The sequence below is a fragment of the Atta colombica genome, unplaced genomic scaffold (genome assembly GCF_001594045.1).
Source record: "Atta colombica isolate Treedump-2 unplaced genomic scaffold, Acol1.0 scaffold228, whole genome shotgun sequence".
Classification (NCBI taxonomy): domain Eukaryota; kingdom Metazoa; phylum Arthropoda; class Insecta; order Hymenoptera; family Formicidae; genus Atta; species Atta colombica.
Genome location: NW_017259325.1, coordinates 334345 through 345557, shown reverse-complemented (window position 1 = coordinate 345557; position 11213 = coordinate 334345).

Sequence of the window (11213 nt, the reverse complement as noted above, 5' to 3'; positions counted from 1 at the left end):
TATATATATATAGGTGTAGGGTCCAAAATTATACACATTTTACAAGACTTTCTCGTGAACCAAAACACCACACTTTACTGCTGCAATGGATGTGGTGCTTGATTCGAGCCGATCAATTCGTTGCATCAGCGGTCTATATACATATATCGCCGATCGAGCACACTCGATATTACATGTATTGTGTGTCAACTTCGTTTTACGCGCATGAACAAAGTTACAACTGCAGATCTCTACACTTATTTTTATATAATATTTTTTGTATCGTATCAATTTTCTTCATATTTTTTCATGTTGAATATACATATATATAAATATATATATGTGTGTATATAAGAATTGTATAAAATAATTTATTGTTTATTCATATGTCAAATGCTCAATTGTTCTTGAATCAAGCACAACCTCTATCGATTATGATAAAATGGTAGTCAAGAGTTAGTTTGAGAAAATGAAATTTAATGATTTTCCTCGGGGATAGGTATATATCTCTTAAAAAATAAATAATATTTTTAAAGTTTCTCTTTTCTCGACCAAATCACGCGTTGTCGACTTCTAGTTTTCGACAAGCATAATAAATACTCAAGAAACCCTCCGATTTTGATAATACCATTAAATAATGAGCACACTTTTGACAATTTTACATGGCATTCTGTGTAACCCGATCATTTTTTATTAACTGTCTGAATCTCGCGATGAATGGCTTGACTATCAGTTTATTATAAGTGTGTATTTCATCGAAATATATGAAGAAAGTGCACTGGAAGAACGTAAGCAAAATACTCTGTAAAACACGCTTTAGCCTATATGTGCGTACGAGCACACTCTACGGTGCCTCTCACTTAACTTACTCCACTTTAACACGATCGAGTAATAAAATTACGATAACGTAACGTAGATTTATCATAAATGATAAATTATATAGATCACGGCAATGCAATGTATAACTCGAGGTACGTGATGGTGCAGCATGACAAAGAATTTTTCATTTATCTGACAATTGTTATAAGTATGTCGAGTAGTTCCAATTTTCATCATCTTCGAATCTCGTAGAGTTGTGAACTTTTCAATTTCCGTTTTTTCATTCTTCGTCACAAGTTCATCTTTTTAAAGTTCAGCTTAAATAGATAATGGGAAATTCTTTACACAGCGTGAGTTTAAAGAGATCTAGCGAGTACCAAGAAAAAAAGCACGTGCACGATAAACGAAATTTAGAGATACTATACAATCATGAGTAGATAGAGATGATTATTATTATAGAAGTAGAGACAATCAATAAACGTTATTAATGTGACGTTGTATGAAAATCAAATTTCCTTTTGTGACTTACTGAAAGACATTTTTAATGTATAATAAATTTAGTCAACGAAGTAAAATAAGTTGATGAATTCCGTTTATAGATATGTAGAGAGATCGGTGATATTCAATGACCTCGCGCTCTAAGCACATCATTATTTTATTATATAAAATTATTATTCCGGCAATATATTATTGTGCGGTTCGTTGTTGCTCATACAACTGGAAAAAACGATGTATAAATAGAAAATTTGTAGACAAACTTTTTTTTCATAAAATTCTATTATATTTTTCAGATTTATTTTTATATGCACGCACGCACGCAGAATGTCTCTCTTTCCAGTTGTAACAGCAATAACTCTCTAATCACTTTATATAAAATATATTTTTATTAAAGATGCTCAAATATATTAATTAAGTTTTTTATTTTAAACTTAGAGGAAGACCATTAATTTTTTATTTTATGAAAGTTAATTAAATTAAAGTTTTTGCTTTTTAAAAATTTTTGTGATTTATTTAAATATGATTGTATGAATTATGATTGACCAAAGACGTTAATTGTATCCTTTCTTCTTCGGAAATTGTGATAATTTATTATTGAAAAATAATGATTGAAAGGGAATATATAATTGTAGAAACAAATAGATATCTATAAATATTATATCGTAAAATATATACTCTAAAGGATCTCAAAATGCAAGTAGTGAATCGGCCAAAAAAAGTATGTAATATAATTTTTGTCATTAAACGCATGTATACATTATATAATAAAAAATAGGCAAATCGTGTACACACACAATCGGGTTTAGTAGAGATATACGTATGTAGAAATTGTTTGAGGCGACAAACTAGACTTATCGCGTATAAATAAGCTCTCTTTTCTTACAATAAATTAACACGAATTTCATTCAATTTAATTAACACGAATATCAGCATTGAACTAGTAATAATGTAGAGAGTTATATGTTCGAACGAGAAATTCATTACTCTCTCGTGGCTTAAAATGTGATAACACGCAATCTACTCTAGTGAAGTTAGAAAATCGTGTCCGAAGGATCGCTTCTCTCCTTCTGCCTAAAAATTTCAGTGAAAAACTTTGTAAAACTTCAGTAAAAAACACTTCAGATACCTCCGCTCTAGTTTAAACCAACAGGTCGATATATTCTCTTATCGCCGACGTCCAACGTATTAGTCTAATTCAATCGACACACACACACACACACACACACACACACACACACACACACACACACACACACACACACAGCGCTTAATGGTAAATAAATATATAAAGCAGCACCGCTAACTTCTGCAAATCTCGTTTAGAATTCTAAACGATAGCGAATGGATCAGAACGATCGGCGAATCTTTTCTAAATGCGCGCGTTTTCGTGGATCATGTGCCTATATATTAGTATACGCTAGGGCAAAAATGAATTTAGGAGATACATCATCTTCGTTGTACTCCTCTCCTTTTTGATGAACTATTCTCACGGGTTTTTTCCTCTCGAGTTCCGCTAATCAGCGCTGGATACCTACATACATATTCTTCTACGTGTAAAATATCTATGCTATGATTTTGTAACAGTTATCGGGAACCTACTAATGCATAAAATAAAAAACTCGGCACACGTTTGAAACTGCACTATTTTGGCAAGCTCTCGGTTAATAAAATCCGTGAATGGGCGAAGAATAAAATAATGACGTCGTTTCTTAGCTTAGGCTATAATATAATCAGAAAAAAAACCATGTTAGATAATTCGGATATTCTATGCGTAGTTTATTGAAAATTGACATTTTACACGTAGACGCCCAGCCTGCCGATGTTAGATCGTATAAACGTGTAAAAAGTGGGACCGTATATCTGAAGTTCGTAGTATTCTGTCTATTGTAAACAATTTTCTATGCTCCTTCTAATCGAGCCCGGCATCATCGCGCCGATATTAGACATAAGAATAATCCGTAATATAATCTGTAGAGCGCGATCGTGCTTTTGACAACTAGAATTTACAATCTCGTGTATATTCACCGTACATATTATATAGAATTTAGCGATTTAAGCGGAATAACTATAATGAAAATAAATCGTACACGCTCTCGTACGCAGGATGATAACGTCGAATTCTCGTCCACACGTGCGATGTGCACTTCTTTATTCGGATGAAATTTTTGTTTTACTTTCCTATGATTCGAATGCGTATTGAATAACATACAGATAAATAACGATAGCGTTACAATTCGAGTATTGTAAGATATTGTTATTGGTTATTAAGGTATTTTTAAGCTTCTATATTTAATAAAATATAATTCTCTCGCGCGCGGAAGATATGCTGATTTCTAAAGAATACAGTATCTATGGTACTACATGTAGCGATACTACATATATGGTACTACGAGCGGTTTGCGCAAGAAATTATTTGGAAGTGTGCGATGCGTTTCTTTTGCGAATGGCAATCTAAAGTCATTCAAAATTGTCAAAATTGTCTTAGAGGCTTTTTACAATAAGCTATTAGTAGCAGTGACGTATTAAGTTTTGTCGCTCCTAAGCATTAATATCTAGCCATCCCCCATTAATGATGGCTTCATTAATTTATAAATTTGATAAAAAAGAAAATGGATAAAAAAAATGATTTACATCTCCGCATTAGGTGGTAAAAACATTCAATAATTCTTAATAAGTAATATAAGTATAATTAAAGTTTTAACTGTATATTTAAAATATCGTTTCTAATAAAATATGCTTGGTGTAATTCGCAAAAACGTTAGATTAAACAAATTAAAAATTTATCTCCATTGTGTGAAAAATTATCTGTTTTGAAAAATTTGCCGCCCCCTCAAATTTGCCATTCTAAATGCCTTGTTTTGCTTATGCGTTAATCCGTCACTGATTAGTAATAAATTGGAAGTCAAATAGGAATTGATCAATCACAGTTGAATGAGAAGAATAATTGATTATAATTGGTTATTAATTTCTTGCTTCTAATTTCTGATTTATTACTAATTGCTTATTGTAGAAAGTCTTTGAAAGTTTCGCAACGAAATAATGAGAACGTGTTACCCACTCACTTTTGTATTCATTCATTCTACATGTATAAACTCTTCGCGCAGTAACGATCAAATTTTCAAATTTGCAACGTTAATGATTTACTTGATAAATAAATTCAGTATATGAGATTAGCATTCATGATTCATTCTTAAATTCTTAACTTTTACTTAAGAAGATAAATTTGCTGCTGAATAAAAATTCTTTGCTGACAAGTGCATTCAGTAAATCTTTACCGTTTTGATAGCATAATAATTTGTAAAGATATCCATCAAAATTATCTTCAACAAATAAAATTTAATATTCTCGTATTTGCTATTCAATAACTGACAAAACTTATTACATGATTTATTATTTAAAGTACGAATATATAACATCGCTAAGTAAACTTCTTTTTCACTGGTATTTATGTAGTTTTCTGAATGTAAAATCCATAATGGATCTTTTTTGTAATAAATTAATTTAAATGATTAAAAACAGAAAATATATTGTTCGCTTATTTTATTATTAACAAAATTTATTAAAAATAACATAACAGTGTATGTAGATACAATAATCGCGTATGTAAATACTTGTAAAAATGAAGGTTGCACATATTATATACAATTAAGAATTTAAATGATAATTACATTGATTAAGACTAATACAATATTTTCCTCTTTTTCGTTGGAAATTTAAAAATTAAAAATTAATTTACACTTGCAGGCTTCCTATGCGCTTGTAAAATCCTTCAATATAACAATCAATTTTCTGTTTGAGAAATGAATGAGAAACAGAAAGAATAATACTCTCTTTTACCAACATTTAATATGTATTCTCGTAACATTAATGCTGGCGCAAGATGTATATCATGATATACCTACAAAATATTAAAAGAAAAATGTATTCGACAGAGTCCCTTATAATATTTTTACAATTAGATTAATATTCGATACAATCAATAGCAACTTTTGTAACAGTACTATCGATATGAAAATCTTGCGTAGGTTTTTATTAATCATCCTTACAGCAAAAATAGATAATGGCGAGAATGAAATGATTTTGGTCCACTATATTTTGGTGCTCTTTGAATTTTATAAGTAAAAACTCTGGTGTTTTTTAATAAACTTATCATTTAATAAAATTTATTATAGAATCACTTAAAAAAAAATAATTAACAATAATATATCATAATATAATATAAATAAGAAAAGTATTAACGATTTCTAAGTATTTCTTAATCATATTTTTCAATCTGATCTTAAGTAAAAAAAAACATCGGATTAAAATCCGATTCAATTTCCAATGTGCGAGGATTAACGAAAGATAAATAATATTTTGTGAACATTATCACTGAGGTTTGTTAACTTATTACTTCAGTGATTTCGACTGCAATGCACTTTTTTATATATTATTTTATAAATTATTTTATTAATTATCTTCTTCGATGTAAGATTTGGAATACTATATCGATTTCTCTTCTTTTTTTAACATCAAAAATATCACGCGACCAGAAATGACATGTGAGACATCAGCGCGCAATGCAACAACAGATGAGATTATGATGGCTCTGATAATATATATACGCGTACAACTTTCTGTGGCAAAAATGTTTTGCAAGTGTCCTTCCAATTGTGAATATGGGTAGTGCGCTCTCAAGAGTCTACGACAGTTTTAGATTTATTAGGCGAGCTTATATATCATTGTACATTACAATAGCCCATTCATGCACATCGACGGACATGTTTCTACACGAGTAGAAACGTATGTAAAAATGTATAACAGAAACGCAATGAAATGATTTATAGGTGATGCAAGTATCTGAATGAACTAAATGTGTCATACATTGTACTGTATACACGCATATGCATATACATACATAGACATACACGTACCTAAATCTATATGTATGTATATGTAATATGAAACAAGATGCGTACACGCATGTAGATAAATGTTGATAATATTTTTAAGAATCGTGCGTAATATCCGAATCTGTCAAATATTGTACATTTGCGACAGCATTACCTAATTATAAGTATAAAGATATACATAATTATTATTATTATCAAATATTAGTAAAAGTTGAATATATCATATCTATCTATTCTCTTGAAAATATTTGATTGTCTTTTAATATTTCAGTTTCTATTTTATTTTATAAATTTAGTTTACTTAAATTATCCAATATTCTTCAAATTTTCTCGTCCTTCTTTCCTCGGAATCCTCTGTCGCATTCGCGAAATAAGTTTAATTATGATCGCATTAGTTGCTAAAATACGATGATAATTCAGCCTTTTATATACTACTTCATTTTATATACTTTGAAAACTATGCGAAAAGCATAAAATACTATGTTGAATTTATCTTGACGTATAAAAAAAATTAATTTTGCATACTCGATTACTTAATAATTTTATTTATTTTTCATGCCATTATATTAATTCTAATTTTTGATAATTTTTATAATGAATTTGTTACGCAATTACACTTCGTAAACATTGAAATAAAACGAAACAATCGTACATAATATGAAGTAAAATCGAAGATTGTGGATACAGTGCGTTACCTGCTGGAAGTATCCATAGCTGTGTAATTCAATGTGCACGTTTAAAGGCGTCAGTGCCAAATGGACAGGTTTCATCCAAAATACATATACGTTCCAGACTCCCTAATAAAGAGACATTTGGACATGATAATTTTAACAAAATTACGCGAAAGAGAAGGACATATATTCCTCTTCTTTTTTGCATTTCAAGAGGAACAAAATTATTATTTTAAATGAATAAATAAATCAAGAAAGTCCAATTTTGAATTTTAAACTTTAAGCATTTAAACACTTGCACCGCGGTAATTTTGAAGTGAGACAGTTCGAGAGATCAAAATGAGTACTTATCGAATAGAAATTTGTAAAAATGATCATCAAAAAAAAGAATTTGGAAATATATACATTTTTATCGCTTCTCAAGACAGGAAGCATTAATCAGCATCATACAGCATAGAATTTGCAGCAATACCGCTGCAAAATCTCTGCAATATTGCTATAACATGCAATGTTGCTGCAAGTTTTTTGTGTAATTTTGTGCTGTAGGGAATTAAAGTGCGAAGAAGCATGTGGAAAATTAATTTTTATTATAATAAAAAATAAAATAAAATTTATTATATTATTATATTATAAATAAATATAATTAAAAACAAAAAAGTAAAATAATAATGACATAACGCCTAATTCATATAACCGCAGTATATAATATGGTGGCATATGATATCACGTTCTCATTTCTAATTAGAAATGTATGTTCAAGAGTACAGCTGAGTTCCTTCCACGATGTGATAGTTATGCGTTTCTTACGTCTAACATCCGATCAACTACTCGTCCACTCGCGATCTCTCTTCCCTCTCTTTTATCTTTCATCCTTCCAATGTGCCGCTCTTTTGCGCTTGCGGGTTCTTTTCTCGTCCATTCCAAATCAGATTTTTCGTTTTCGTCACAGCTGTCGACAGTGGATAAGAAATTTGGACCCAGTTGCTGCCAAGCACAATACAATAAAACATATCGAGATTCACGATATTAAATTAATATCGAATGTTTTCATTCGATTCGAATTTCGTGTTCAAACGTTTAATGGACTTTAGGATATTTCAGACATTTTGTGTCTACGTTTCTTAACTAATTGAATTGCTATAATTTTGATAAATTGTAGCCATGATAAAATCTAGACATTAAAATTAGAAATTTATTTTTTGTTTTTTTATCAGATGTATATACAAAATATACAATTCGAAACGGTCCAAATGTTTTTTTAATCATAATTTCTTCAACTACTACTAATTTAACAGAGATAATTTTTCATTTTTAGTAAAAGTATTCCAAAAAGTCGTACTTATTTTAATACTTAAATGTGCGCGCATTATCACGGATAGTTGTTAGTTGTTTTATACATAAGTAACATTTGAGTTTTCTTTGAATTATTTCCATTGAGAATAATGATTTCCGGTGGCGTTCCTTTTTATCTCTGACACTGAAAACGGTCACGGCTTGCTTAGAAATAATCGGGTATTCCGTCTGCATTGTCCAGTCTGTGTGGCAAGATAAATGGCGGCAAAACGGGAAAGAAAGAGAAGATCTTGCCGGAATCGCGTCGCGGTTCATTCATGAAGTCGTTCTTGCGCGAAATTGCACGATGAAAGAACCGCTCTACCTGCGGTCGGATAGAAGGCAACGAACGAATAGGAATGTCATTAATTATTCCAATTGTGCTATTACTCCTTAATTGGATAATTCCTATACGAAAGGAATCAAGTACTTGTCTTAGTTGTTCTAATGATTGTTTCATGAAATATAATTCTCGCCGTGTATAAGTTTATTGTACGCAACGTGTATTATCCGATGCAAGCAAATCCTGGCGCGATACAGACCCACGCGAGACAAATTGAAGTTTTTCGCGAACAAACCTGTCTGTAGACCACCGCGAACCTGTCTTCCTTCGCTTTAACTGGCTCCTCTAGAAACGACAGAAACTCTACTCGAATCCTGTTTACTCATCTCGCGCTTTACAACAGTCACAATTTTTAATCCTTTACACAAAAAAGATTGTAAATTGATAAGAAACAGAATCTTTCTTCTTCTTCTTCTTCTTAATCTTTTTAGTTATTAATCATTTTTTCTTGCTTGCGAAAAAGTATCTCTTTTTCATTAACAAAGGACCTCAAAAAGAGCAGAGCTTAGCAGAGATCAAGTTTGCAATGTTATTATAAAAAGTACGATACCTTTAGATTTAAAGCACAATGAGAAGAAGTAAATGAGATATATATTTATTCCAAACAATGTCTATAGACATTATGTCGGTAACAGAAATTATATGACAGTACTATACAATATTTTGAAAAGGAATCATTTCTTAGATATAAAGTTTATTTTTCTGAGATTATATCATATTCTTTCTCCTGAATACTGAAGCGAAGTAATGAATTTTTGACAAAGATCATAATACCAACATATTTGAATAAATTTTCTTTCTTCGAGGTATTAGCGTCTTCTTCGAAGATTGTCCTCGCGATTTTAACATTAGTAGTTCGCCTGTCTTTTCCGGATACGAGATGGCAACCAGTTTGCTGGACGCTCAGTGGTTAACAACATCGTCTTTTTTCATCGAAGCATATGCCGCGACTCTCTATATTAGGAAACTTGCAGTCACGTGTAAGAGGAGATAGAGCGCGTAGGCGCGCAGGAGAGCAAAAAATAAAACGGAAATTCGATACGAACCTCGTGGAGGATCAAATTGTACTGATTGTGAAATATGTTTTTTAAGCACATTCGCACGACGTAATTATTCCTTCCTAAATTCAATTGCAATTAATTTTATTGTACGCGGTTATTAAATGTTTGCATGGCATCGAGTCTAACACCATCCTTCCCAGACTTCTCCGTTCGCTTGCCAAAATTCTTTTTTTTTTCAGCATGCATTGCGTCCGTGCCCGTATTAGGAAACTTGCAGACATTGTGTCTGACTCTCCCAATGCGAACGACCAACGATGACGACGAAGCAATGAGCCGTTCTGTTTCTCCCTCCCCTTTTGATTTGCAATTAATAATTGCGATGGAAATTTCGATTTTGCATGATTTCTTTTTGCTGAATGTATATATTTTTATTTTAAATCGTATAAATGATTAATAAATCAAATATAATTTGAGAGAAAAATTTCGTGTAAAATATCAAATATAGATGCAAATTCCATATGTTAAAATCGCAATAACAAGGACCTTTTTAAAAAAATATAGGCGCAAGTTAATCATGAAATTTTTGATTTTGCCAATTGTGCCTGTGACAATCGTCTCCGCGAAGAACGCGAGTAATTTTTTCACGAACATGTGAATGCAGGCACGCGTGTAAATGTGTGTGCGTGTGAGTGCATCGCACGAATACATCGATGATAAAAAGCTTTCAAGGTAAGCCGGACCGACATATGAATGGCCGTATGCATGAATGGGTGGCTGTACGCACTCCGGAGGGACTAACCGGTGGATGCTGTGCTTGTTATGTGTCCGGCTAGTGCATATACATATAGGGTGTCTCTTAATAATTTGAGTAAATTTTCTTTTCGATTGTTAGTACAAACTGCTAATGGACTGCACATCTCATAACAAAATTAAGCGAACAATGTTTCCAACAATCATTTAAATTAGAAATTTGCACAGAAATTCAATTATTAATGTCAAATTCTTTTAGTTTACTTGTTCGAATTATATAAATATACATCTTGTTTAACATTCCCATTAAGGAAAGACTATTGATTATTATCTGAAAGACAATCTGTTATTTGAATTATAGTTATTAATTGCGCGACACCGTGTATATACGTATATATGTGTATGTATTGGCCTACGCACGTCTCTTTCTCCGCCTCATGCGGCGAACTCACAAATGTGATCCGCGATCGCAACATCCTGCCGCTGGCGTCGCATCAATGAAGCCGATACGGGAAGAAGTATCTCGAAAGGTTTAATTAAGATTCCTCATAAAGGGGTTTTTTTAAATGAAACGTGAATTTGGTAAAAAATCCCGAATGCAATATTCACGAGTATGGAGCTAATCATTAATGAATGCCGTGCCTCAGCACAGTCGGAGTCGTTCATAAATTCGTCTTGCACATGTTGAATTTCATTTTGATGACGCGTTTTTATCTCGTACAATCTTTTATAACTGGGCGGTTTATCATTTTCTGCAACTCTAGGACTTTTGATGAAAAGATCACTTTAATAGATAAAAAGAAACAATCAAATCGATCACATCAACAAAAAGTATTGTAAAATGCAAAATAATTTTTCGAAATTATGTGTACAGCTTTCTTGCCAAAAGTAGAATTAAAGAGTCTAGAATTCGAATTAATAAGCGTAA